Here is a 26,339-nt window from a genome sequence, read left to right as displayed (position 1 = left end):
AACCATTCCTTAACACAGTACCTCTCGTCTGTTCTGCTCGTGGCCATGCTCGCGTGGTTTAAATCCAAGTTTCTCGTCGCCATTGATATGTCCTTACTATACAGTATAAATGCACACGAGGCTCATGCTTGAGAGAAGGTCAGTCTGTGACCTATTCTTTATTCCATAGCACTCAAGCGATGGAAGTGGGTGGAGCTTTCCCTTTTATATCTGAAGGTCCAGGTTAGGAGTGTCTCCCACAAGTTCACCACCTAGTGGTTATTGTTCTCACAGTGTACAACTTAGGTCAGATTATACATGGGTTACAATGCTGGTTGAATACATGACACTTTCCTTGTTAGCCCTCCCCAAATGCATTATCTCACACTTCTCCAGATTAAATTCCATTTGCTACTGTTCTGCCCACCTGACCAGTTGATTAAAATCTTCCTGCAATCTATAGCTTTCTTCTTCATTATCAACCACACAGCCGATTTTAGTATCATCTGCAAACCTCTTAAGCATACCCGCTATATTCAAGTCTAGATCATTGATGTATATCACAAAAAGCAAGGGACCTAGTACTGAGCCCTGTGGAACCCCACTGGAAACAGCCTTCCAGTCACAAAAACACCCATCAACCATTACCCTCTGCTTCCTGCCTTTGGGCCAATTTTGGATCCAATTTGCCACGTTGCCCTGGATCCCTTGGGCTTTTACTTTCGTGATCAGTCTGCCATGTGGAACCTGATCAAAAACCTTGCTGAAATCCATATGCACTACATCATAAGCACTACCTTCATCGACCCTCCTGATTACCTCTACAAAAAATTCAATCAAGTTAAGTCAGACACGACCTATCCTTAACAAATCCATGCTGACTGTCCTTGATTAATCCATGTCTTTCTAAATGAAGATTTATCCTGTCCTTCAGAATTTTTCCAATAATTTTCCCACCACTGAGGTTAGGCTGACTGGCTATAATTACTTAGCCTATCCCTTTCTCCCTTCTTAAACAAAAGAACCACATTAGCAGTCCTCAAGTCCTCTGGCACCATACATGTAGCCAGAGAGGATTGGAAAATGATGGTCAAAGCCTCTGCTAGTTCCTCTTTTGCTTCGCTTAACGGCCTGGGATACATTTCATCTGGGCCTGGGGACTGATCCACTTTCAAAGCTGCTGAACCCCTTAATACCTCCTCTCTCATTATGTTTATTTCACCTAACATTTCATACTCCTCCTCCCCGATAGCGGTGTCTGTATCGCCCCTCTCCTTTGTGAAACAGACACAAAATATTCATTAAGAACCATACCCTCATCTCCCTCCTCCACACACAGATTACCCTCGTGGTCCCTAATAGGCCCTACCCTTTCTTTAGTTAACCTTTTGCTCTTAATATCTTTATAAAACATCTTTGGGTTTTCCTTGATTTTACTTGGTAAGAATTTTTAATGCTCTCTTTTTGCTTTCCTGATATCCTTTTTAATTTCATCCCAGCAATTTCTATACTCCTCCAGTGATTCTGCAGTATTTAACCCTCAGTATCTGTCATAAGCCTCCCTTTTTTCTTTATCCTATCCTGTATGTCCCGAGACATCCAGGGGGCTCTAGATTTGTTAGTCCCACCCTTTTTCTTTAAGGGCACATATTTGGCCTGAACCCTCTGGATCTTCTTCTTGAATGCCTCCCACTGCTCTGACACTGATTTACCTTCAAGTCACTGTTTCTCGTCCACTATGGCTAAATCACTTCTCAGCTTAGCAAAGTTGGCTTTTCCCCAATTTAGAACTTTTATTCCTGGTCTATCCTTGTCCTTTTCCACAACTACCTTAAATCTAACTGAATTATGGCCACTAGCACCTAAATGCTCTCCCACTGATACCCATTCCACCTGCCCAGCTTCATTCCCGAAAACTAAGTCCAGAATCTCCACCCCTCCCCCGCCCCACCCCACCTCCTGTGTTGGGCTTGCTACATATTGACTAAAAAGGTTCTCTTGAATGCATTTTAGGAAACGTATAAGATTATGAGGGGGCTTGACAAGGTGGATGCAGAGAGGATGTTTCCACTGATGGGGAGACTAGAACTAGAGGGCATGATCTTAGAATTAGGGGCCGCCCATTTAAAACTGAGATGAGGAGAAATTTCTCCTCTCAGAGGGTTGTAAATCTGTGGAATTTGCTGTCCCAGAGAGCTGTGGACGCTGGGACATTGAATAAATTTAATACAGAAATAGACAGTTTCTTAAACGATAAGGGAATAAGGGGTTATGGAGAGCGGGCAGGGAAGTGGAGCTAAATCCATGAACAGATCAGCCATGATCTTATTGAATGTCGGAGCAGGCTCGAGGGGCCGTATGGCCTACTCCTGTTCCTATTTCTTATGTTCTTATGTTCTTACATTTGATGTCCCTTACTATTACTGCCCTATAGTTCTTGCTCTTCTCAGACATTTGCCTACATATTTGCTCTTCTATCTTCCTCTCACTGTTTGGGGGTCTATAATACACACCCAGCAGTGTGATCAACCATTTTTTGTTTTTCAGTTCCACCCATATGGCCTTGTTTGATGATCCCTCGAACATATCATCCCTCCTCACAGCTCGTATAGTTACTTTAATCAATACTGCGACTCCCCCTCCCTTTCGCCCCCTCCTCTCTATCCCGTCTGAAAATCCTATAACCAGGAATGTTGAGCTGCCATACTGGCCCCTCTTTTAGCCATGTCTCTGTAATAGCTAGAATATCATACTCCCAAGTGTCTACCTGTGCTCTCAGCTCATCTGCCTTATTTGCTATACTCCTTACATTGAAGTCTATTCCATTTAGTACAGGCAAACCTCCTTCTTGACTACTACCTAGCCCTTGCTTCCTCTGTCCTTCTAATTTATTTTCTATGTTTTTATTTTCCAATTCCCATTTTTCTTCCTTCCTTACTGACTCTATTCTCAGGTTCCCATCCCACTGCCAGACTAGTTTAAACCCTCCCCAACAGCACTAGCACACCCCCGCCCCACCACCCCCACGCGAGGATATTGGTCTTGGCTCTGTTGTAGTGCAACCGTCCGGCTTGTCCAGGTCCCATCTCCCTCAGAAATGGTCCCCAATGCCTCAGGAATCTAAAGCCTTCCCTCCTGCACCAACTTGCCAGCAATGGATTCACCTGCTCTATCCTTCTATTTCTGTACTCACTAGCACATGGCACCAGGAGTAATCTGGAGATTATTACTATTGTGTTCCTAACACAGATGAGACTGCACACAGGGAGGTTAAAGTAACAGTGACCTCAGTCTTTATTGAGACACTCCAGAGTGAGGAACAGGAATTAGAGGCCGGCTTATATACAGTGCTCCCAAGGGATGCTGGGATCCCTTGGGACTTCAGGGGATGCACTCCCTGGTGGCAGAACATGGGAGTGCATGCTTTACAGATACACAACATCACTCCCCACCAAAGTCAAAGTGAAAACTATTTACAAGGTAAGGCAGTCGGGAGACTTTCTTTCCCTGGTGGACTGCCTCGGTACAAATGTCTGTTCTGGTGTGTTGGCTGTGCCCTTGCTGGGCTGGCATGTTGTTGGCCCTGCAGGGCTGCTGGGTGAGCCTGGCCTTGCTGGGCTGTTGGACTTGAGGGGTTCGATTTCCTGGTCCGGCGTGGTGTTGTTGATCTTTTGGGTGTGTGTTGTGGGCTCGAAAAAGGTGGTGTCTGCTGTGGGTTGTTCAGGGCAGTCTGTGAACCGCAGCCTCGTTAGATCCAGATGTTTTCTGCAAATTTGTCCATTGTCTAGTTTGACTACAAACACCATACTCCCTTCTTTTGCTATCACCGTGCCCGTGATCCACTTGGGACCATGTCCATAGTTTAGCACATACACAGGATCATTCAGATCAATTTCCCATGACACAGTGGCTCGACTATCGTTTACATTTTGTTGCTGTCGGCTGCTCTCTACCTGATCATGCAGGTTGGGGTGAACCAGCGAGAGTCTGGTTTTAAGTGTCCTTTTCATGAGAAGCTCAGCCGGGGGCACCCTTGTGAGCGAGTGGGGTCTCGTGCGGTAGCTGAGCAGTACTCGGGACAGGCGGGTTTGGAGTGAGCCTTCTGTGACTCGTTTAAAGCTCTGTTTGATTGTTTGTACTGCCCGCTCTGCCTGCCCATTGGAGGCTGGTTTAAACGGGGCCGAGGTGACATGTTTGATCCCATTGCGGGTCATGAATTCTTTAAATTCGGCACTGGTGAAACATGGCCCGTTGTCACTGACCAGTGTGTCAGGCAGGCCTTGGGTGGCAAACATGGCCCTCAGGCTTTCAATGGTGGCGATGGTGGTGCTTCCCAACATTATTTCACATTCAATCCATTTTGAAAAAGCATCCACCACCACCAGGAACATTTTACCGAGAAACGGGCCCGCATAGTCAACATGGATCCTTGACCATGGTCTGGAGGGCCAGGACCACAAACTTAGTGGTGCCTCTCTGGGCGCATTGCTCAACTGAGCACACACGCTGCATTGCCGTACACAAGACTCTTAAGTCAGAGTTGATACCGGGCCACCACACGTGGGATCTGACTATCGCTTTCATCATTACTATGCCCGGGTGTGTGCTGTGGAGATCCGAGATGAACGTCTCCCTGCCCTTTTTGGGTAGCACGACGCGGTTACCCCACAACAGGCAGTCTGCCTGAATGGACAGCTCGTCCTTTCGCCGCTGGAACGGCTTGATTAGCTCTTGCATTTCAACGGGGATGCTGGCCCAGCTCCCATGCAGTATACAGTTTTTTACTTGGGACAGCAGAGGATCTTGGCCGGTCCAAGTCCTAATCGGGCGGGCCGTGACAGGTGATTTATCATTTTCAAACGCTTCCATGACCATCAACAAGTCTGCGGGCTGCGCCACCATCAACAAGTTTGCAGGCTGCGCCATTTCCACCCCCGTGGTGGGCAATGGTAGCCGACTGAGAGCATCCGCACAGTTCTCGGTGCCTGGCCTGTGGCGGATGGTATAGTTATATGCTGATAGCCCGAGTGCCTACCTTTGTATGCGGGCTGAGGCATTAGTATTTATCTCCTTGTTTTCAGCAAACAGGGATATGAGGGGCTTGTGATCAGTTTCCAGCTCAAATTTGAGGCCAAACTGGTACTGATGCATTTTCTTTACCCCAAACACGCTAATGCCTCTTTCTCAATCATGCTGTAGGCCCTCTCGGCCTTAGACAAGCTTCTGGAGTCATAGTCGATAGGTTGCAACTTCCCCACAATGTTAGCTTGTTGTAATATACACCCGACTCCGTACGACGACGCATCACATGCTAGCACAAGTTTTTTTACATGGGTTATACAATACAAGCAGCTTGTTGGAGCATAAAATGTTTCTGGCTTTCTCATAAGCAATTACTTGATTTTTTTGCCCATACCCAGTTCTCACCTTTATGCAATAACACATGTAGGGGCTCTAAAAGGGTGCTTAACCCCGGTAGGAAGTTACCAAAATAGTTGAGGAGTCCCAGGAACAACCGCAGCTCCGTGATGTTCTCTGTCCTGGGCGCGTTCCTGATAGTCTCTGTCTTGGCGTCTGTGGGTTGAAAGCCGTCCGCCGCAATCTTTCTCCCAAAAATCTCCACTTCTGTTGCCATGAAGACGCATTTCAACCTCTTCAGCCGCAGCCCTACGCGATCCAGTCGCTGGAGGACCTCCTCCAGGTTTTGTAGGTGCTCGACAGTGTCCCGACCCGTGACCAATATTTCGTCCTGAAAAACCACCGTGCGTGGTACCGACTTGAGTAGGCTCTCCATGTTTCTCTGGAAGATCGCTGCAGCCGAACGGGCATCTGCTGTAGATGAACAGTCCCTTGTGCGTGTTGATGCAGCTGAGGCCCTTCGAAGACTCCTCCAGCTCCTGCGTCATGTAGGCCGAAGTCAGGTCGAGCTTGGTGAACGTCTTGCCTCCTGCCAGCGTCGCAAATAGGTCGTCTGCCTTAGGTAGCGGGTATTGGTCCTGTAGCGAGAAACGATTAATAGTTACTTTGTAATCGCTGCAAATCCTGACTGTGCCATCACTTTTGAGTACTGGAACAATCAGGCTGGCCCACTCGCTGAATTCCACTGGGAGATGAAGCCCTCGCGTTGCAGCCTGTCCAGCTCGATTCCCACTCTCTCCCTCATCGTGTGAGGTACGGCTCGCGCCTTGTGGTGAATGGGTCATGCCTCTGGGACCAAGTGGATCCACACCTTCACCCCGGAGAAGTTTCCAATGCCTGGCTCAAAAAGGGAAGGAAATTTGTTAAGAACCTGGGAACATGAGGCCTCATCGACATGTGATAGTGCTCGGATGTCATCCCAGTTGCAGCGGATTTTGTCCAGCCAGCTCCTTCCAAGCAGTGTGGGGCCGTCGCCCGGGACAATCCAGAGTGGCAGTTCATGCACCGTGCCCTCGTAGGTGACCTTAACCATGGCGCTGCCCAGGACAGTGATAAGCTCTTTGGTGTACATTCCCAGTTTCGTGTGGATGGGGCTCAGGACTGGTCTGAGTGCCTTGTTGCACCACAGTCTCTCAAACCTCTTTTTACTCATGATGGATTGGCTAGCGCCAGTGTCCAGTTCCATGGCTATGGGTAAACATAGAAACATAGAAACATAGAAAATAGGTGCAGGAGTAGGCCATTCGGCCCTTCTAGCCTGCACCACCATTCAATGAGTTCATGGCTGAACATGCAACTTCAGTATCCCATTCCTGCTTTCTCACCATACCCCTTGATTCCCCTAGTAGTAAGGACTTCATCTAACTCCTTTTTGAATATATTTAGTGAATTGGCCTTAAAAACTTTCTGTGGTAGAGAATTCTACAGGTTCACCACTCTCTGGGTGAAGAAATTCCTCCTCATCTCAGTCCTAAATGGCTTCCCCCTTATCCTTAGACTGTGTCCCCTGGTTCTGGACTTCCCCAACATTGGGAACATTCTTCCTGCATCTAACCTGTCTAACCCCGTCAGAATTTTAAACGTTTCTATGAGGTCCCCTCTCATTCTTCTGAACTCCAGTGAATACAAGCCCAGTTGATCCAGTCTTTCTTGATAGGTCAGTCCCGCCATCCCGGGAATCAGTCTGGTGAACCTTCGCTGCACTCCCTCAATAGCAAGAATGTCCTTCCTCAGGTTAGGAGACCAAAACTGTACACAATACTCCAGGTGTGACCTCACCAAGGCCCTGTACAATTGTAGCAACACCTCCCTGCCCCTGTACTCAAATCCCCTCGCTATGAAGGCCAACATGCAATTTGCTTTCTTAACCGCCTGCTGTACCTGCATGCCAACCTTCAATGACTGATGTACCATGACACCCAGGTCTTTTTGCACCTCCCCTTTTCCTAATCTGTCACCATACAGATAATAGTCTGTCTCTCTGTTTTTACCACCAAAGTGGATAACCTCACATTTATCCACATTATACTTCATCTGCCATGCATTTGCCCACTCACCTAACCTATCCAAGTCGCTCTGCAGCCTCATAGCATCCTCCTCGCAGCTCACACTGCCACCCAATTAGTGTCATCCGCAAATTTGGAGACACTACATTTAATCCCCTCGTCTAAATCATTAATGTACAGTGTAAACAGCTGGGGCCCCAGCACAGAACCTTGCGGTACCCCACTAGTCACTGCCTGCCATTCTGAAAAGTCCCCATTTACTCCTACTCTTTGCTTCCTGTCTGACAACCAGTTCTCAATCCATGTCAGCACACTACCCCCAATCCCATGTGCTTTAACTTTGCACATTAATCTCTTGTGTGGGACCTTGTCGAAAGCCTTCTGAAAGTCCAAATATACCACATCAACTGGTTCTCCCTTGTCCACTCTACTGGAAACATCCTCAAAAAATTCCAGAAGATTTGTCAAGCATGATTTCCCTTTCACAAATCCATGCTGACTTGGACCTATCATATTACCTCTTTCCAAATGCACTGCTATGACATCCTTAATAATTGATTCCATCATTTTACCCACTACCGATGTCAGGCTGACCGGTCTATAATTCCCTGTTTTCTCTCTCCCTCCTTTTTTAAAAAGTGGGGTTACATTGGCTACCCTCCACTCCATAGGAACTGATCCAGAGTCAATGGAATGTTGGAAAATGACTGTCAATGCATCCACTATTTCCAAGGCCACCTCCTTAAGTACTCTGGGATGCAGTCCATCAGGCCCTGGGGATTTATCGGCCTTCAATCCCATCAATTTCCCCAACACAATTTCCCGACTAATAAGGATTTCCCTCAGTTCCTCCTCCTTACTAGACCCTCCGACCCCTTTTATATCCGGAAGGTTGTTTGTGTCCTCCTCAGTGAATACCGAACCATTCAATTTTACATTTAGCATTATAGGTGGACATTTTCGTCGAAAATGTGTGCACCCCGTGTACTTCAGCATCTGCATCATCTCTCTGAGCCTCAAAATTGCTTTGTTCCACCATGGACCGATCTTCCTCTGCCACGTGGTGGTTAGCAGATTTTGCAGAGCTTGCAGCTCATTTACAAGCTCGTTGGAGGTGCCCCATTGTTCCACAGCTCTTGCAAACATACCCTTTGAAGCGGCATGAATAGACTGAATGGAAGCCTCCACAACACCAACAAGGTGTGAATTGCCTTGCATTGATCCTTTGTTGTGGACTCTGAGTCATCTGGGTCACCTGAGGCCTGCTGGCAGTTGCAGACTTGTGGTTTCTGCCCTGTACATTTTTGCTCGCAAACACAGTTCCAGTTAATTTATGAACATTGCTTGCACTTGTGTGCTGAGGGATTTGTTTGGTGTTATCACTGGTGGACATAAACGCCTGTGCTATCGCAATGGCCTTACTGAGGGTTGGTGTCTCTACAGTCAAACGTTTTCGTAGGATGGTCTCGTGGCCAATGCCCAGTACAAAAAAGTCTCTGAGCATTTGCTCCAGGTAACATCAAACTCACATTGTCCTGCAAGTCGCCTTAGCTCGGCGATGTAGCTCACCATTTCCTGACCTTCAGATTGCTGGCACGTGTAGAACCGATACCTCGCCATCAGCATGCTCTCCCTCGGGTTAAGATGCTCCCGACCCAGTGTACACAGCTCCTCATATGACTTATCTGTGGGTTTCACCGGAGTCAGAAGATTCTTCATGAGGCTGTAGGTCGGTGCTCCGCAGATTGCGAGGAGGACCGCTCTCCTTTTTGCAGCGCTTCCTTCTCCATCCAGCTCGTTGGCTACAAAGTACTGGTCTAGCCGTTCGACATAGGCTTCCCATCCTCACCCTCCGAGAACTTCTTTAGGATGCCCACAGTTTGCTACATCTTTGCGTTGGATTCGTATACTCGTCGCCGGTTATTGTGTTACTAACACAGATGAGACTGCACACAGGGAGGTCAAAGTAACAGTGACCTCAGTCTTTATTAAGACACTTCAGAGTGAGGAACAGGCCTTCGGGGCCGGCTTATATACAGTACTCCCAAGGTATGCTGGGATCCCTTGGGACTTCAGGGAATGCACTCCCTGGTGGCGGAACATGGGAGTGCATGCTTTACAGATACACAACAATTACCTTTGAGGTCCTGCTTTTTAGTCTGTATCCTAGCTCCCTAAACTCTGCCTGCAGGACTTCATCGCTCTTTCTACCTATGTCATTGGTCCTGATATGGACACGACCTCTGGCTGTTCTCCCTCTCCACCCCGAATGCCCTGCAGGCGTTTGGTGACATCCTTGACCCTGGCACCAGGGAGGTAACATACCATCCTGGTGTCACGTCTGCGGCCATAGAAACGCCTGTCTGCTCCCCTCGCTATTGAATCCCCTACCACTATTGTTCTTCTGCTATTTTTCCTCCCCTCCCCTGTGCAGCTGAGCCACCCGTGGTGCCATGGACTTGGCTCTGAATGCACTCCTCAGAGGGACAATAACCTCCATCAGTGCTCAGAATACCGGTTGAAGAGCGAGATGCTCTCCGGGGATGCCTGCACTACCCTGGTCTTCTTCTGTCTGGTGGTCACCCACTTGCTTTCTTGTCCGTTCTCTCTTAGGCTGTGGGGTGACCACCTCTGTAAACATGCCATCCACATAGTTCTCAGCCTCGCGGATGCACCACAGTGACTCCAGCCGCCGCTCAAGGTCCGTAAACCGTCACTCAAGTTGTTGCAGCTGGGTAACTTACTGCACATGTAGTCATCCATGCTATGCGAAGCATCCATGACTTTCCACATGTCAGAGGATGTGCACTCCGCTAGAGTGAGCTGCCCTGCCATTCCTGTCATCCCTTTACTTAACAGACTAAGAAGTAACCTTTATTTAAAGACTAAGAACTAAGTTACCAGAAGACAAAAACACTTACCCACTACTCACCAATCAGCTACTTCACTTGTGCCGACGTCACTTTTAAACTTCAATGTAGAGGACATGATTAAGAAGTTTGCAGATGATACAAAAATTGGGTGTGTTGTTGATAGTCAGAACAAAAGCTTTAGACTGCGAGAAGATATCAATGGACTGGTCAGGTGGGCAGAAAAGTGGCAAATGGAATTTAATCCAGAGAAATGTGAGGTAATGTATTTGGGGAGGGCTGACAAGACAAGGGAATATACAATAAATGGTAGAACACTGAGAAATATAGAGGAACAGAGGAACCTTGGAGTGCATGTCCACAGATCCCTGAAGGTAGCAGGACAGGTAGGTAAGGTAGTTAAGAAGACATAGAGGATACTTTCCTTTATTAGCCGAGGCGTAGAATGTAAGAGGAGGGAGTAAAGCTGGAATTAGCAAGCAAAATAAAGAAAGTGAGCTTGAAGTAGAGAGGAAACAAGCAGGAAACAAAGGTAAAAAAACAAACTTAAAGGCACTTTGTCTAAATGCACGTAGCATTTGTAACAAAATAGATGAGTTGAATGCACAAATTGAGACAAACGGGTGTGATCTGATAGCCATTACAGAGATGTGGTTGCAAGGTGACCAGGACTGGGAATTAAATATTCAGGGGTACTTGACAATCCGGAAGGACAAACAGAAAGGAAAAGGAGGTGGGGTAGCTCTATTGATAAGGAATGGAATCACTGCAATAGTAAGAAACGGTATTGGCTCAAATAATAAGAGTGTTGAAACAGTTTGGCTGGAGATAAGGAACAATAAGTGAAAAAAGTCACTGGTGGGCGTAGTCTATAGGCCGCCTAACAGTAGCAACTCTGTTGGTCGGAGCATAAACCAAGAAATAGTGGGGGCTTGTAAAAAGGGAACAGCAATAATCATGGGTGATTTTAACCTCAATATTGATTAGACAAATCAAATTGGTCAGGATCGCCTTGAGGAGGAGTTCATAGAGCGCATAAGGGACGGGTTCCTTAAGCAGTATGTAACGGAACCAACCAGGGGGCAGGCTATCTTAGATCTGGTCCTGTGTAATGAGACAGGATTAATAAACAATTTCCTAGTAAAGGATCCCCTTGGAATGAGTGATCATAGCATGATTGAATTTCAAATTCAGATGGAGGGTGAGAAAGTTGGATCTCTAACCAGTGTACTAAGCTTAAATAAAGGAGACGATGAAGGTATGAGGGCAGAGTTGGGTAAAGTGGACTGGGAAAATAGATTAACGTGTATGGTGGTTGATGAACAGTGGTGTACATTTAAGGAGATATTTCACAACTCTCAAGAAAAATATATTCCAGTGAGGAGGAAAGGGTGTAAGAAAAAAGATAGCCATCCGTGGCTAACTAAAGAAATAAAGGATGGCATCCAATTAAAAACAAGGGCATACAAAGTGGCCAAAACTAGTGGAAGGACAGAAGACTGGAAAGTTTTTAAAAGCCAGCAAAGAATGACTAAAAATATGATTAAGAAAGGGAAGATAGACTATCAAAGTAAACTGGCACAAAATATAAAAACAGATACCAAGAGTTTCTACAGGTATATAAAAAGGAAAAGAGTGGCTAAAGTAAATGTTGGTCCATTAGAGGACGAGATTGGGGAACTGGTAATGGGAAGCATGGAGATGGCAGAAACTCTGAACAAATATTTTGTATCAGTCTTTACAGTAGAGGATAGTCAAGGGGCTATAGGGGAGGAGAAACTTAACACAATCACAATCACTAAGGAGGTGGCACTCAGCAAGATAATGGGACTAAAGGCAGATAAATCCCCTGGACCTGATGGCTTGCATCCTAGGGTCTTAAGAGAAGTAGTGGCAGGGATTGTTGATGCATTGGTTGTAATTTACCAAAATTCCCTGGATTCTGGGGAGGTCCCAGCAGATTGGAAAACTGCAAATGTAATGTCCCTATTTAAAAAAAAGAGGCAGACAAAAAGCAGGTAAAGAAGCAGCAGCAGGACATTTGAAAAAGCAAAATTTGGTCAGGCAGAGTCAGCATGGATTTATGAAGGGGAAGTCATGTTTGACAAATTTGCTGGAGTTCTTTGAGGATGTAACGAACAGGGTGGATAAAGGGGAACCAGTGGATGTGGTGTATTTGGACTTCCAGAAGGCATTTGACAAGGTGCCACATAAAAGGTTACTGCACAAGATAAAAGTTCACGGGGTTGTGGGTAATATATTAGCATGGATAGAGGATTGGCTAACTAACAGAAATCAGAGAGTTGGAATAAATGGTTCATTCTCTGGTTGGCAACCAGTAACTAGTGGGAAGCCACAGGGATCAGTGCTGGGACTCCAACTATTTACAATCTATATGGACAACTTAGAAGAAGGGACTGAGTGTAACATTGGCAAGGTTGCTGATGATACAAAGATGGGAGGAAAAGCAATGTTTGAGGAGGACACAAAAAATCTGCAAAAGGACATAGTCAGGCTAAGTGAGTGGGCAAAAATTTGGCAGATGGAGTATAATGTTGGAAAGTGTGAGGTCATGCATTTTGGCAGAAAAAAAATCAAAGAGCAAGTTATTATTTAAATGGAGAAAGATTGCAAAGTGCCACAGTACAGCGGGACCTGGGGGTACTTGTGCATGAAACACAAAAGGATAGTATGCAGGTACCGCAAGTGATCAGGAAAGCCAATGGTATCTTGGCCTTTATTGCAAAGGGGATGGAGTATAAAAGCAGGGATGTCTTGCTACAGCTATATAAGGTATTGGTGAGGCCACACTTCGAATATTGCGTGCAGTTTTGGTTTCCATATTTACGAAAGGGTATACTTGCTTTGGAGGCAGTTCAGCGAAGGTTCACGAGGTTGATTCTGGGGATGAGGGGGTTAACTTATGAGGAAAGGTTGAGTAGTTTGGGCCTCTACTCATTGGAATTCAGAAGAATGAGAAATGATCTTATCGAAACATTTAAGATTATGAGGGGGCTTAACAACGTGGATGCAGAGACGATGTTTACACTGATGGGGAGACTAGAATTAGAGGGCATGATCTTAGAATAAGAGGCCGCCCATTTAAAACAGAGATGAGGAGAAATTTCTTCTCCCAGAGGATTGTAACTCTGTGGAAGTCGCTGCCTCAGAGAGCTGTAAAAGCTGGGACATTGAATAACTTTAAGACAGAAATGGACAGTTTCTTGAATAATAAGGGGATAAGGGGTTATGGGGAGTGGGCGGGGAAGTGGAGCTGAGTTCATGATCAGATCAGCCATGAACTTATTGAATGGCGGAGCAGGCTCGAGGGGCCGTTTGGTCTACCCCTGTTCCTATTTCTTATCTTCTTATGCTCTTATGCTGGCATTGTATAAGACACTAGTTAGGCAACAGCTAGAGTACTGCGTACAGTTGTAGTCACCACATTACTAGAGAGGGTACAGAGGAGATTTACAAGGATGTTGCCAGGACTGGAGAATTTTAGATATGAGGAAAGATTGGATCGGCTGGGGTTATTTTCTTTGGAACAGAGGAGGCTGAGGTGTATAAAATTCTGAGGGGCCTAAATAGAGTGGATAGGAAGGACATATTTCCCATAGCAGAGAGATCAATAACCCGGGGGCATTGATATAAAATAATTGTTAGATTACCCAGAGGGTGGTGGGGGTCTGGAACCTACTGCCTGAAAGGGTACTAGAGGCAGAAATTCTCATCATATTTAAAATGTACTTGGATATGCACTTTGTTATGTATGTAAACTTGTATATACCTTGTACTGCCACCATAGGGCTCATCCCCTGGAGTTCCAAAGGATCCCACAATCCCTTGGGAGCACAGGTACTTAAGGAGGCCTCACAGGCTGGAGAGGCACTCTGGAGACCTGCAACAAAAGACTAAGGTAACATTTTACTTTGAGCTCACAATATCCAGTCAGATTCTTTATTCATACGCACAACTGGCGACGAGATACAGATGATGAACCCAACGATGCAGAGAACAATGGGCATCCTGGAGAAATTCTCGGAGGGAGATGATTGGGAAATCTTCGTGGAGCGACTCGACCAATACTTCGTGACCAATGAGCTGGAAGGAGAAGCGAACGCTGCCAAACGAAGGGCGATTCTCCGCACCGTCTGAGGGGCACCAATGTATGGCCTCACGAAAAATCTGCTTGCTCCAGCGAAACCCACAGAGAAATCATACGATGATTCGTGCACACTGGTCCGGGAGCATCTGATCTCGAAGGAAAGCCTTCTGATGGTGAGGTACCGGTTCTACACCTACAAAGGTCTGAAGGCCAGGAAGTGGCGAGTTATGGTGCCGAGCGAAGACGCCTTGCAGGACATTGCGAATTTGAAGGACATTTGGAACACATGCTCAGAGACTTTTTCGTACTTGGCATTGGCCATGAAGTGATACTTCGCAAACATTTGACTGTAGAAACCCCAACCTTGAGTAACGCCATAGAGATAGCCCAGGCATTCATTGCCACCAGTGACAATACTAAGCAAATCTCTCAGCACGTGAGTGCTGCTACAATACTGTGAACAAAGTAATGTTGTTTTCAAATTGCAATGTACAGGGCAGGCTCCACATGCCTGCAGCTGCACGTCCGCAGATGTCTCAGAGTCCACCATCAAAGGTGATGAATGCAAGGCCATTAACACCTTGTTGCTGCTGTGGGGGTGATCATCGTTTCCATTCATGCTGCTTCAAAGGGTATGTTTGAAGGGCTGTGGAACAATGGGACACCTCCAACGTATGTACAGGTGAGCTGCAAACCATGTTAATCCTGCAAACCACCATGTTGCAGAAGAGAAAAGATCCACTATGGATCACGATGATCCAGAGCCTCAGACCGAGGAGGCAGAGGTATATGGGGTGCAAACATTTACCACAAAATGTCCCCCGATAATGCTGAAGGTTGAATTAAATGGACTCCCAGTGTCAATGCAGCTGGACACGGGCACGAGCCAGTCCATTATGAGCAAAAAGACTTCCGAAATATTGTGTTGCAGCAAGGCCTCAAGACCAGTCTTGACTCCTACTCGCACGAAACTGAGAACTTACACAAAGAACTGATTCCCGTAATCGGCAGTGCTACTGTAAAGGTCTCCTACGATGGAGCGGTGCACAAGCTACCACTCTGAGTGGTACCGGGCGATGGTCCCACATTGCTCGGCAGGAGCTGGCTGGGAAAGATACGCTGGAACTGAGACGACGTCCGCGCTCTCTCGTCCGCTGATGACACTTCGTGTGCCCGGTTCTTAAACAAGTTCCCTTCGTTGTTCAAACCAGACATTGAGAAGTTCCAAGGAGCAAAAATACAGATCCACCTAATTCCAGGGGCGCGACTCATCCATCAGAAGGCAAGAGCAATACTGTACATGATGAGAGAAAGGGTAGAGATCGAGCTAGACTGGCTGCAACGAGAGGGCATCATTTCGGCGATCAAATTCAATGAGTGGGCCAGTCTGATTGTTGCTGTCCTCAAGGGAGATGGCACCGTCAGAATCTGTGGTGATGATAAAGTAACTAGCAATTGTTTGTCCCTGCAGGATCAATACCCACTACCAAAGGCTGATGACCTTTTTGTTATGTTGGCGGGAGGAAAGACATTCACGAAACTGGACTTGACCTCGGCCTACATGACACAGGAGCTGGAGGAATCATCGAAGGGCCTCACCTGCATCAACATGCACAAAGGTCTCTTCATTTATAACAGATGCCTGTTTAGAATTTGATCAGCCAGAGAATTCGATATTCCAGAGAAATATGGATAACTTACTGAATTCAATCACGCGCATGGTGGTCTTCCAGGACGACATCTTGGTTACAGGTCGGGACACATTCGAGCATCTGCAGAACCTGGAGGAGGTTCTTAGTTGACTCAAACGCATGGGACTCAGGTTGAAACACTCCGAAGTGCGCTTTCCTGGCGCCTGAAATGGAGTTCCTGGAGAGAAGAATTGCAGCGGACGGCATCAGGCCCACCGATTCAAAGATGGAGGCAATCACGAACGCACCGAAGCCACAGACGTGATGGAGTGTCCCAGTGGAAATGCAGGAAGAGATAAAGCCATATCAGTGGCGCAAAGGTGAAATGTCTATATAGGCAGACTGCCTTCTGTGGGGCAATCTGGCAAAGACACTTTTATCGGTGACATCCACAGTACCCACCCAGGCATCGTAATGATGAAAACGATAGCCAGATCCCACGTGTGGTGGCCCGGTATTGATGCGGACTTAGAGTCCTGCGTACACAGATGTAACACATCCTCGCAGTTAAGCAATGCACCCAGGGAAGCGCCACTGAGTTTATGGTCGTGGCCCTCCAAACTGTGGTCCAGGGTGCATGTCGACTATGCAGGTCCGTTCTTGGGTAAAATGTTCCTTGTGGGTGTAGATGCGTACTCCAGATGGATTGAATGTGAGATAATGTCAGCAAGCACGTCCGCTGCCACTACTGAAAGCTTGCGGGCCATGTTTGCCACGCACGGACTACCAGATGTCCTTGTGAGCGACAATAGGCCATGTTTTACCAGTGCCGAATTCAAAGAGTTCATGACCCATAACGGGATCAAACATGTTACTTCTGCCCCGTTCAAACCAGCATCCAATGGTCAGGCAGAGAGAGCAGTGTAAACTATCAAGCAGGGCTTGAAGAGGGTAACTGAAGGCTCACTGCAGACTCGCCTAGCTACCGCACGAGACCCCACTCGCTCACTGGGATTCCGCCTGCTGAACTGCTCATGAAAAGGGCACTTAAGACAAGGCTCTCGTTAGTTCACCCTGATCTACATGAACAGGTAGAGAGCAGGCAGCCTCAACAAAGTACATATTATGAGAGCGCTAATGTGTCACGCGAAATTAAAATCAATGATCCTGTATTTGTATTGAATTATGGACAAGATCCCAAGTGGCTTCCCAGCACTGTTGTGGCCAAAGAGGGGAGCAGGGTGTTTCGGGTCAAACTTTGAAATGGACTCATTCACCAGAAACACTTGGATCAAATCAAAATCAGATTCACGTACTATCCTGAGAAACCCACTTTGGACCCTACCTCCTTGACCCCCCAACATACACACTAGTGGCAACCGACACCGCGGTTGGCCACGAAGCAGAACCCATCAGACGCAGCAGCCCAGCAGGACTCACCACACCAGGCAGCCCAGCAAGGCCAGCTGCACTGCAGCCCAGTGAGGGCCAAACAAATGATTCAACAAACCAGCATCTGCACTGAGACAATCAACCAGGGAAAGAAAGGCCCCAGATCGACTAACCTTGTAAATAGTTACACTGTTGACTTTGCGGGGGAGTGTTGTTATGTATGTAAACTTGTATATACCTTGTACTGCCACCAGAGGGCTCATCCCCTCGATTCCCAAGGGACCCACAATCCCTTGGGAGCACAGGTACTTAAGGAGGCCTCACAGGCTGAAGAGGCACTCTGGAGACCTGCAATAAAAGACTACGGTCACACTTTACTTTAAGTTCACAGTATCCAGTCAGAATCTTTATTCATACACCACACACATGAATTGCTGTTACCTACAAGGCTATGGGCCAAAGGCTGGAAAGTGGGATTAGGCTGGAAAGGTCTTTTTCACCTGTCACAGACACGATGGGCCAAATGGCCTCCTTCTCTGCCGTAAATTTCTATGATTCTATAATTAAAAAGGTAAGTGCATAACTCTCAGAAATGCTCATAGCAATTTATCTGGATCATTAGTGAACATCACATCATAGCGACTGTAGGAGATTGAAGCAGGCCATGAGGAACTAGAATTTGGGCCTGATCAGAACCTGGCATTTAAAAAAAATTGTTCTTAGGTAACACTGCCAAGACCATATTTATTGCCCATTCCTAGTTGCCCTGAGAGCATTAAGAATCAACTACATTGCATGGGACTGGATTCATACGTAGGGCAGACCAACAGGTGTAACAGGTTTCCTTCTCTGAATGATATTAGTGAACAACTTGGGTTTTTACAACAATTCAGCAGCTTTCATGGTCATTTTTCTGATGGTTGCCCATATTTTTCCATATTTATTTTAAATGCAACTTTATAACTTGCCACAGTGTGATTTGAACTCATGACCTCTGGTTTGTTAGTCCAGTATCATAAGCACGAGGATACCCCTTTTATGGCAAAGTTTGAAAGCAACTTTCCATTTGACACTTCTGCCAATGTTCCAGTGTAGATCTGCTAAGTGAGATGAAGTCAAGTGAAGAATAACTCAACATGAATGTCCATGCATTCACGAGTAAGATCAGCAGGTGCTCTGAGCCACTGACATTATTGACAGGCCACCTTTCCAGGCCTACAATGATAGAAATGGTTCAAATGTTAGAATTCTGGCTGCAAGAGACATAGCTTACATTGCAAATACCTATGTGTACGTCTATAAGGGAGTGAGTGAGAAGAGGCACAAGACATAACTAAAGACTGTGCTAGCACTAAGCTGGGGGTGGTCTCTGGCTTTAGCTTCCTCCACTCTCCCAATGCTTTTATAGGTAAGGATGTTTAGGGTGGGCTTCCACAATGGATTGTAATTTCTGGGTCCTCCTTCAGTTAGGATATGTTCATTTATATTAGATCTTGTCTTTCCAAGCAAGCAGAGAAGAGCTCTTGAGCTACAAGCTGATGGATGATATATAGGACTAGATTTTCCTCAATTTTTGCATGCTTAACGCCCACTTAGCATCCATTTTACCGCTGAAATAACATATAATGCCCATTTAGCCACAAAATGGAAATTGACGGGCATTTTTCGGAAATTTATCGCCGAGTGTTACTTTCCCGATTTGCATAATGCCAGGAAAAAAATAATACCGCCCGTCCATTTTTTTTGGGCGGAATCATCAGAATGGGTGAATTCAACGCCCATAATATCGCCCAGCGTTAGTTCCCGCACGGAATTAACGCCGAGATTCAATAATACCGCCCGCACACTTTTTTTTGTTGTAAAGATCATATTTGCCAAAACTAGCGGCCATGAGATCGCCCACTGTCACTTTCACCACCTCGCACACATATCGCCCACAATATCGCTTGGCCAAAAAAACGGCCAGAAAAAGTTGAACTAACTTGAACTAATCACAGCGTTATGGACGCCATGTTCTACATCACATGTCGCATCCTTTAAAAGGCTGCTGTGCTTCAACCTCGGGGGAGTTCAGATGTACTCTGGAGGTCGTTGGAGTTGATGTGAACATCTGTACAAACATCTTGACCATAATGTGACCGATTGGAATTTAATAGGTGTCTTCATCGGGACATTCATTGTTTGTGACCAATCGGTGGAAAACAGAGAGCTATTGCAATGGGGCCTGTCCTTTCTCACCCTCTCTTGATGACCAATTACTTGCTGCAGACTCGAGATGGCCGAAGGTACGTCCACAGCATTATGTGCCCAATGTAAGACGTGCCAGACTGATGAGGAGGACCAGACGTTACACCCCCTGCAAGTACAGGGAGAAGCAGTCTTACCTCGACTTGCCCGATACCACCTGCCTTTGGAGACTGCGCTTCCATAAAGAGGTTATTACTGAGGTATGCCGGCTCATAAGGGGAGATCTGCTGCCTGCTAGCACCATCAGTACTGCATTGTCCGTTGAGGTCAAAGTCATCGCGGCACTGTCGTTCTATGCCTCAGGTTCTTTTCAGGCCTTAGCTGGCGACATTTGCGGTCTGTCTCAGCATGCCACACATTGCTGCATTAGACAGGTCACTGAAGTTCTGTACGCACGCAGGAGGGATTTGATCAGCTTCCCTATGACCAGGGAGGCACAGACTGAGAGGGCTCTAGGATTCTCCAGAATTGCAAACTTCCCCAAGGTGCAGGGAACAATAGACTGCACACACATCGTGATGCGGGCACCTTTTCAGGATGCAGAGGATTTCAGGAACCGCAAGGAATTCCACTCCCTGAATGTACAATTGATTGTTGACCACCAGCAAATTATACTGGCAGTTAATGCTCAATTTACGGGCAGCATCCATAATGCTCACATCCTGCGTGAGAGCACTGTATCTGACTTGTTTAACAATCAGCCACAAGGTCAATGCTGGATGCTTGGTGACAAAGGATATGGCCTTGCCACCTGGCTGATGACTCCCTGCGTGACAGCCACACCGAAGCCAAGAGGTGATACGAGAGCCACAGAGCCTCTTGCAATATCGTGGAGCAAACCATTGGAGTGCTTAAGCAGCGATTTAGATGCCTGGACCACTCAGGAGACGAGCTTCAATACTACCCTGAGCAGGTAGCTCAATTTGTGGTGGTATGCTCCATGCTGCACAACTTGGCTATCAGGAGGGGACAAGAATTGCCTGATGAGTCTAACAGTCCACCTCACCAGAGAGAGGAAGAGGAGGACGAGGAGGCGGACGCTGTCATCAGCCTAGACAATCAGGCTGACGCTGAAACCATGCCCCTGCCCCCCTGTTGACAGCATGAAAGGGCCCGTGGTGGCATGATAGCTGCAAGAGTTTTATGTCAGGAGCTCATTAATGAGTGCTTTGCTTGAAAGAACGTTGGTGTTATTTACAAGGCTGACAGTCTGCTGGGTGTGCAGGTCATACATCAATGGTGGACATCACCTTGGTGACAGTTAAAGTTTAAGTTGATTGAAGTTAAGTGTAATTATATCCTTTGATGTTAAGAAATCACCAGCGTGTAATGGTGCAGCTATCTGAGCCAATGCGCAACAATGTTTTGTTAAATAAAAAACATTTAAACCAAACAGTTCTTCAGTATTTCTGTAAAAAACAACCCTTCTCCCCCACCGCTTCTCCTTCCTACCTCTACCCCTTCCCCTTCCCCTCCTGACTCCAAGCCGCCTGGCCGAGGAGCTCTTCAGGCGATGCTTCATTGCGGGGGGGGGGGGGATGACGGCCGAAACGCTGCTTGGACGGATACGAGAGAGGACGGTCCCGAGGTAGGAATGTGCTCCGAGGCAGAAGCAAGATGTTGCTCCTGGCTGTCATATGTGGTTGGCAGGAGGTGCGGCTTGGGGTGCAGTGCTGCGCTCCGGGACCACTGGGAGCCCTCTGCCACCAGTGTTCCTGGCTACCAGCTCCAAGGCCTCCACCACCCCTTCCATGTTATATATTATTTGTTGGACAAAATGTCGGTGCGAACTATGTTCTTGGTGCTTAGTAGGCTTTTTGTTGCTGGCGAATCTCCCTCGCGCCTCCCACAACAGCCAAACAAGCACACACCACAGGCACACATCCCTTCAGTCCCTCTCAGCTCCCTCTCTCTGTCTCCTCTTCTGCGCATATCATGATGGCCTTGACCTCCTGAATCGCGGGAATCGAGCATTGCCATGCCATTGCTGAGGACGGCGACACTTTATGGCAGAAGGTCAGCGAGATTTAACACTACCGCCCATTTCATATCGCTCACGGTAACGCCTAATTTCAAAAATGGAGGCTAGGTGCTTTGAGAATGGGCGAAAAGCTGGTGATCTGAAAACCCATTTTTACCACCCACGCTGGAAATAACACCCATTTTTGGGCAATCTGCACAGAAGTGTAAAATCTAGCCCCATAGTAGCAGATGTGTACCTACCCTGCATCCCATTCTGTCTATCCACAGCTGCATTATGCAGCTAGGTGTTATATGATTTGCTGTGTGCAGTCCTTTTAAAGATATCAGTGTGCCAACTGTTTCAGCTGTAAGTTGTAGAAGTGGCTAGAGTAATTCGCTGAATGAAACTCTTCCTTTCAATGAAACAGCTTTGGAAAAAAGAGGATGAACTATTCGGGACAGAATAGTCTTCCCCATCCATAATTATCTTGGGATCTTATGATAAGGAGGTTTACTTACAGAAGGACAGGCTATTAAAAGGATTGGGTGAGAGGGTGGAAGTCAGGCTGAGCAGTTAAAAGGATCGGGTGGAGTGGGGGTTCGGGCAGAAGATTGGCGGGGTGGGGGGGGGGGGGTGGAAGAGAGGATCAGGGCAGGATGCTCGGGGGGGCGTGGAGTGAAGGGAAGATCGTGGCCAGCCACCGGAGGATCGTGGGAAGGGGGGAGAGCAGATCAAGGCCAGCCTCAGCATCATCGGTAGGGAAGATCTCCGATTGCAGTGGGTGGGTTAGGCAGGGACCCTGGATCCGGGAGGTAAGAATAAAGGCACTTACCTCTTGGAGGCAACAGTCCCTGCTTGCTGCAACTGCCAGGTTTTACAAAGTGTGTAAAACCCATCCACATGCAGTTAAAAACAAAATGCTGGTTAAAAAAGAGGATTCCAGACTCATTATAATATTTAAGTTGATGTCCTGTCTCCTGGGAGCAGGTCGGCTGCCCACCCCTGTCCTGCTTCCCATCCCATCTCCATTAAAACCGGAAGTGGGTGGGTTGGAGACAGGTTCAGGCTGGGAATCTGATTTTTAACAATCTAACTACTCCCATGCTCCAAACTCATGTCTCAGCTCAATTTAATGGAGTATCGCAATATTATTTGGTTGATTGCTAAGCAGTTACGAAGGATGAGCCAAGCCACTCAATTCAAATATAAAGATGCTATATAATTTGTTCAGATATGTGTCTGATTGGCAGATTTTGAGTTTAGCAGATAGTTAGTTAAATTGCAAAGTGCTGTAGTACAGTGGGACCTGGGGGTACTTGTGCATGAAACACAAAAGGTTAATATGCAGGTACAGCAAGTGATAAGGAAGGCCAATGGAATCTTGGCCTTTATTGTAAAGAGGATGGAGTATAAAAACAGGGAAGTCTTGCTACAGTTATACAGGGTATTAGTGAGTCCACACCTGGAATACTGCGTGCAGTTTTGGTTTCCATATTTACAAAAGAATATACTTGCTTTGGAGGCAGTTCAGGGAAGGTTCACTAGGTTGATTCCGGAGATGAGGGGATTGACTTATGAGGAAAGGTTGAGGAGGTTGGGCCTTTACTCATTGGATTTCAGAAGAATGAGAGGTGATCTTATTGAAATGTATAAGATTATGAGGGGTTTGACAAGGTGGATGGAGAGAGGATCTTTCCACTGATAGGGGAGACTAGAATTAGAAGGCATAATCTTAAAATAAGGCGCCGCCCATTTAAAACTGAGATGAGGAGGAATTTCTTCTCTCAGAGGGTTGTAAATCTGTGGAATTTGCTGCCTCAGAGAGCTGTGGAAGCCGGGACATTGAATAAGTTTAAGACAGAGATAGACAGCTTCTTAACCGATAAGGGATTAAGGGGTTATGGGGAGCGGGCAGGGAAGTGGACCTGAGTTCATGATCGGATCAGCCATGATTGTATTGAATGGTGGAGCAGGCTCGAGGGGCCGTATGGCCAACTCCTGCTCCTATTTCTTATGTTCTTATGTTCTTGTGCTTGGCTCTGGTGACTGTTTTTGAACGGATTTATCAACAGGCCCTGTTCCAACCAATTAGTCTATCTGGGGCTTTTGAAGATACAAAAGCTCCCTGTAATCTTCAAATTGAATCTATCTGAAATTTCTGAAAAGCGTTGCCCAGCCAAATACCACTTGGTAAGAAGATAAGAAAACAATCATGCATTAAAAAAAAAATTAGTTTAGCATAGAAGTTGTGAAGCCATTTCTTATTTTCTACTACGCTCCATCTCCAAGCTCTCTTTCCTTTCCAAAGTCCTTGAATGTATTGTCAACTCTCAGATCCATGTCCACCTCTCCCATACGCTCTGCTTGAATCCGTGCAGATGACACTAAACTGGATGGCATTGTGAGCTGTGAGGAGGACGCTAAGAGGCTGCAGAGTGACTTGGACAGGTTAGGTGAATGGGCAAATGCATGGCATATGCAGTATAATGTGGATAAATGTGAGGTTATCCACTTTGGGGGCAAAAACACAAAGGTAGAATATTATCTGAATGGCGGCAGGTGAGGAAAAGGGGAGGTGCAACGAGACCTGGGTGTCATGGTACATCAGTCATTGAAAGTTGGCATACAGGTACAGCAGGCGGTGAAGAAGGCAAATGGTATGTTGCCCTTCATAGCTAGGGGATTTGAGTATAGAAGCAGGGAGGTCTTACTGCAGTTGAACAGGGCCTTGATGAGGCCTCACCTGGAATATTGTATTCAGTTTTGGTCTCCTAATCTGAAGAAGGACATTCTTGCTATTGAGGGAGTGCAGTGAAGGTTCACCAGACTGATTCCTGGAATGGCTGGACTGACATATGAGGAGAGACTGGATCGACTGGGTCTGTATTCACTGGAGTTTAGAAGGATGAGAGGGGATCTCACGGAAACATATAAAATTCTGACGGGACTGGACAGGTTAGATGCAGGAAGAATGTTCCCGATGTTGGGGAAGTCCAGAACCAGGGTACACAGTCTAAGGATAAGGGTAAGCCATTTAGGACTGAGATGAGGAGAAACTTCTTCACTCAGAGAGTTGTTAACCTGTGGAATTCCCTACCGCAGAGAGTTGTTGATGCCAGTTCATTGGATATATTCAAGAGGGAGTTAGATATGGCCCTTGTGGCTAAAGGGATCAAGGGGTATGGAGAAACAGCAGGAAAGAGGTACTGAGGTGAATGATCAGCCATGATCTCATTGAATGGTGGTGAGGCTCGAAGGGCCAAATGGCCTACTCCTGCACCTATTTTCTATGTTTCTATGTTTCTAAAACCTGCCAGATTGCTGTAAAAACCCAACTTGCTTACTAATGTTTTTCATGGAAGGTTCCTTCCACTCCTACCCAGTCTGGACTACATGGCTGGCTCTTATTGCCCTCAGGGCAAGTAAGGATGGACAATAAATACTGGCTTGCCAGTGTCGCCCACATCCCACAAAGAACAAACAAACTAAAAAGCTAGGAAGTGACCGTGGAAAGATTGTTTGATTTTTAAAGCCACTCTTGTGTTGTTAATATACCACTAACCATAATAATAAAAAAAGTCAAATGCAACAGCTGTATGTAAAAATGATCGTTTACTTGTTATTGTTAATAGAGTCCTTGTTATTGTTAATGGATTCAACATATGGCTAAACAAATGACTGATCCTGGGAAACTATGGTTAGTGATAGCCTATATGTATATAACCCTTTGAAGCTGGCAATGAGCGTGAACAAAGTCCTTCAGAACAATTCAAAGCTTAGAATGCCTCGTTTTAAAACAAATTAGTATTATTTACAATAGATTCAACCAAACGCAGAGTGCAGCAATATTGCTTTCCGTTGTAGCATTGCCACCTGTGAATTCCCTGATGTTCACCTGTAAGCTAAATTGAGGTGGCACTGTTGCCTCCGGAGGCACTGAGCCCTACATTGTTTTCCCCTGCACCTCTGGAGGCAAAAAAACAGAGCAGAAATTGAAATGCTTGCCCCCAGCGACACTTGCCATCATTTTATTTTTAATAGCAGTGGGGTAGGGCATTGTTCTATTGATCTAATGTTGTGCTTCATTTAAAATAATCAAGTTAATAAATGTGTTAAGATAGCACACAGAGGTATTACCAGGGGTAATTAAACCCACTTGTGTTTCTGTGCTGTGTTATTTTCAAATCAAAAGCAAAGGACAAGAGATATGTGAGAGAAAGTCTGCTTTGCTTCCCACAGGTTAAATGAGTCTTTAGTCCTCAGTGGGTCAATGAAGCCAGCTGCCTGGAGTGTTTGCCAACAGTGCCAGCTGTGCTATAACACGTGCAAATGGAACAATTGACTACAGTATGTGTCACCCTCTGTACCTCCTAAGCCGAAACAGCTGCATTTCAAAGCAGTCAGAAAACAACATTAGTGCTACTATTCCCCTCCACCTACCTCCACACCCCCCTCCCATCCACATCAGCTCATTCTTGTTTTTAGTTTTAGTACTAATGAACAGGACATTATTATTGAAGAACATTATTACAAAGGACTCCCAAACCAGAAATATGGGGGTGGGGGGGTGATATACAAAACATTTTTCCTATACCCAGCCTAATTACTAATTAACATATCTGGGAAGAACACCCCACCTGCATCGGTGTGAGGTTTAATTTCTCACACCAGCCATCCTCATGGCTTCTCTGGGTGTTATATCTAGTGCATCTCAGTGCCAAATTG

Source organism: Pristiophorus japonicus, chromosome 1 (genome assembly GCF_044704955.1).
Source record: "Pristiophorus japonicus isolate sPriJap1 chromosome 1, sPriJap1.hap1, whole genome shotgun sequence".
Taxonomy (NCBI): domain Eukaryota; kingdom Metazoa; phylum Chordata; class Chondrichthyes; family Pristiophoridae; genus Pristiophorus; species Pristiophorus japonicus.
This window is presented reverse-complemented; position numbering follows the sequence as displayed.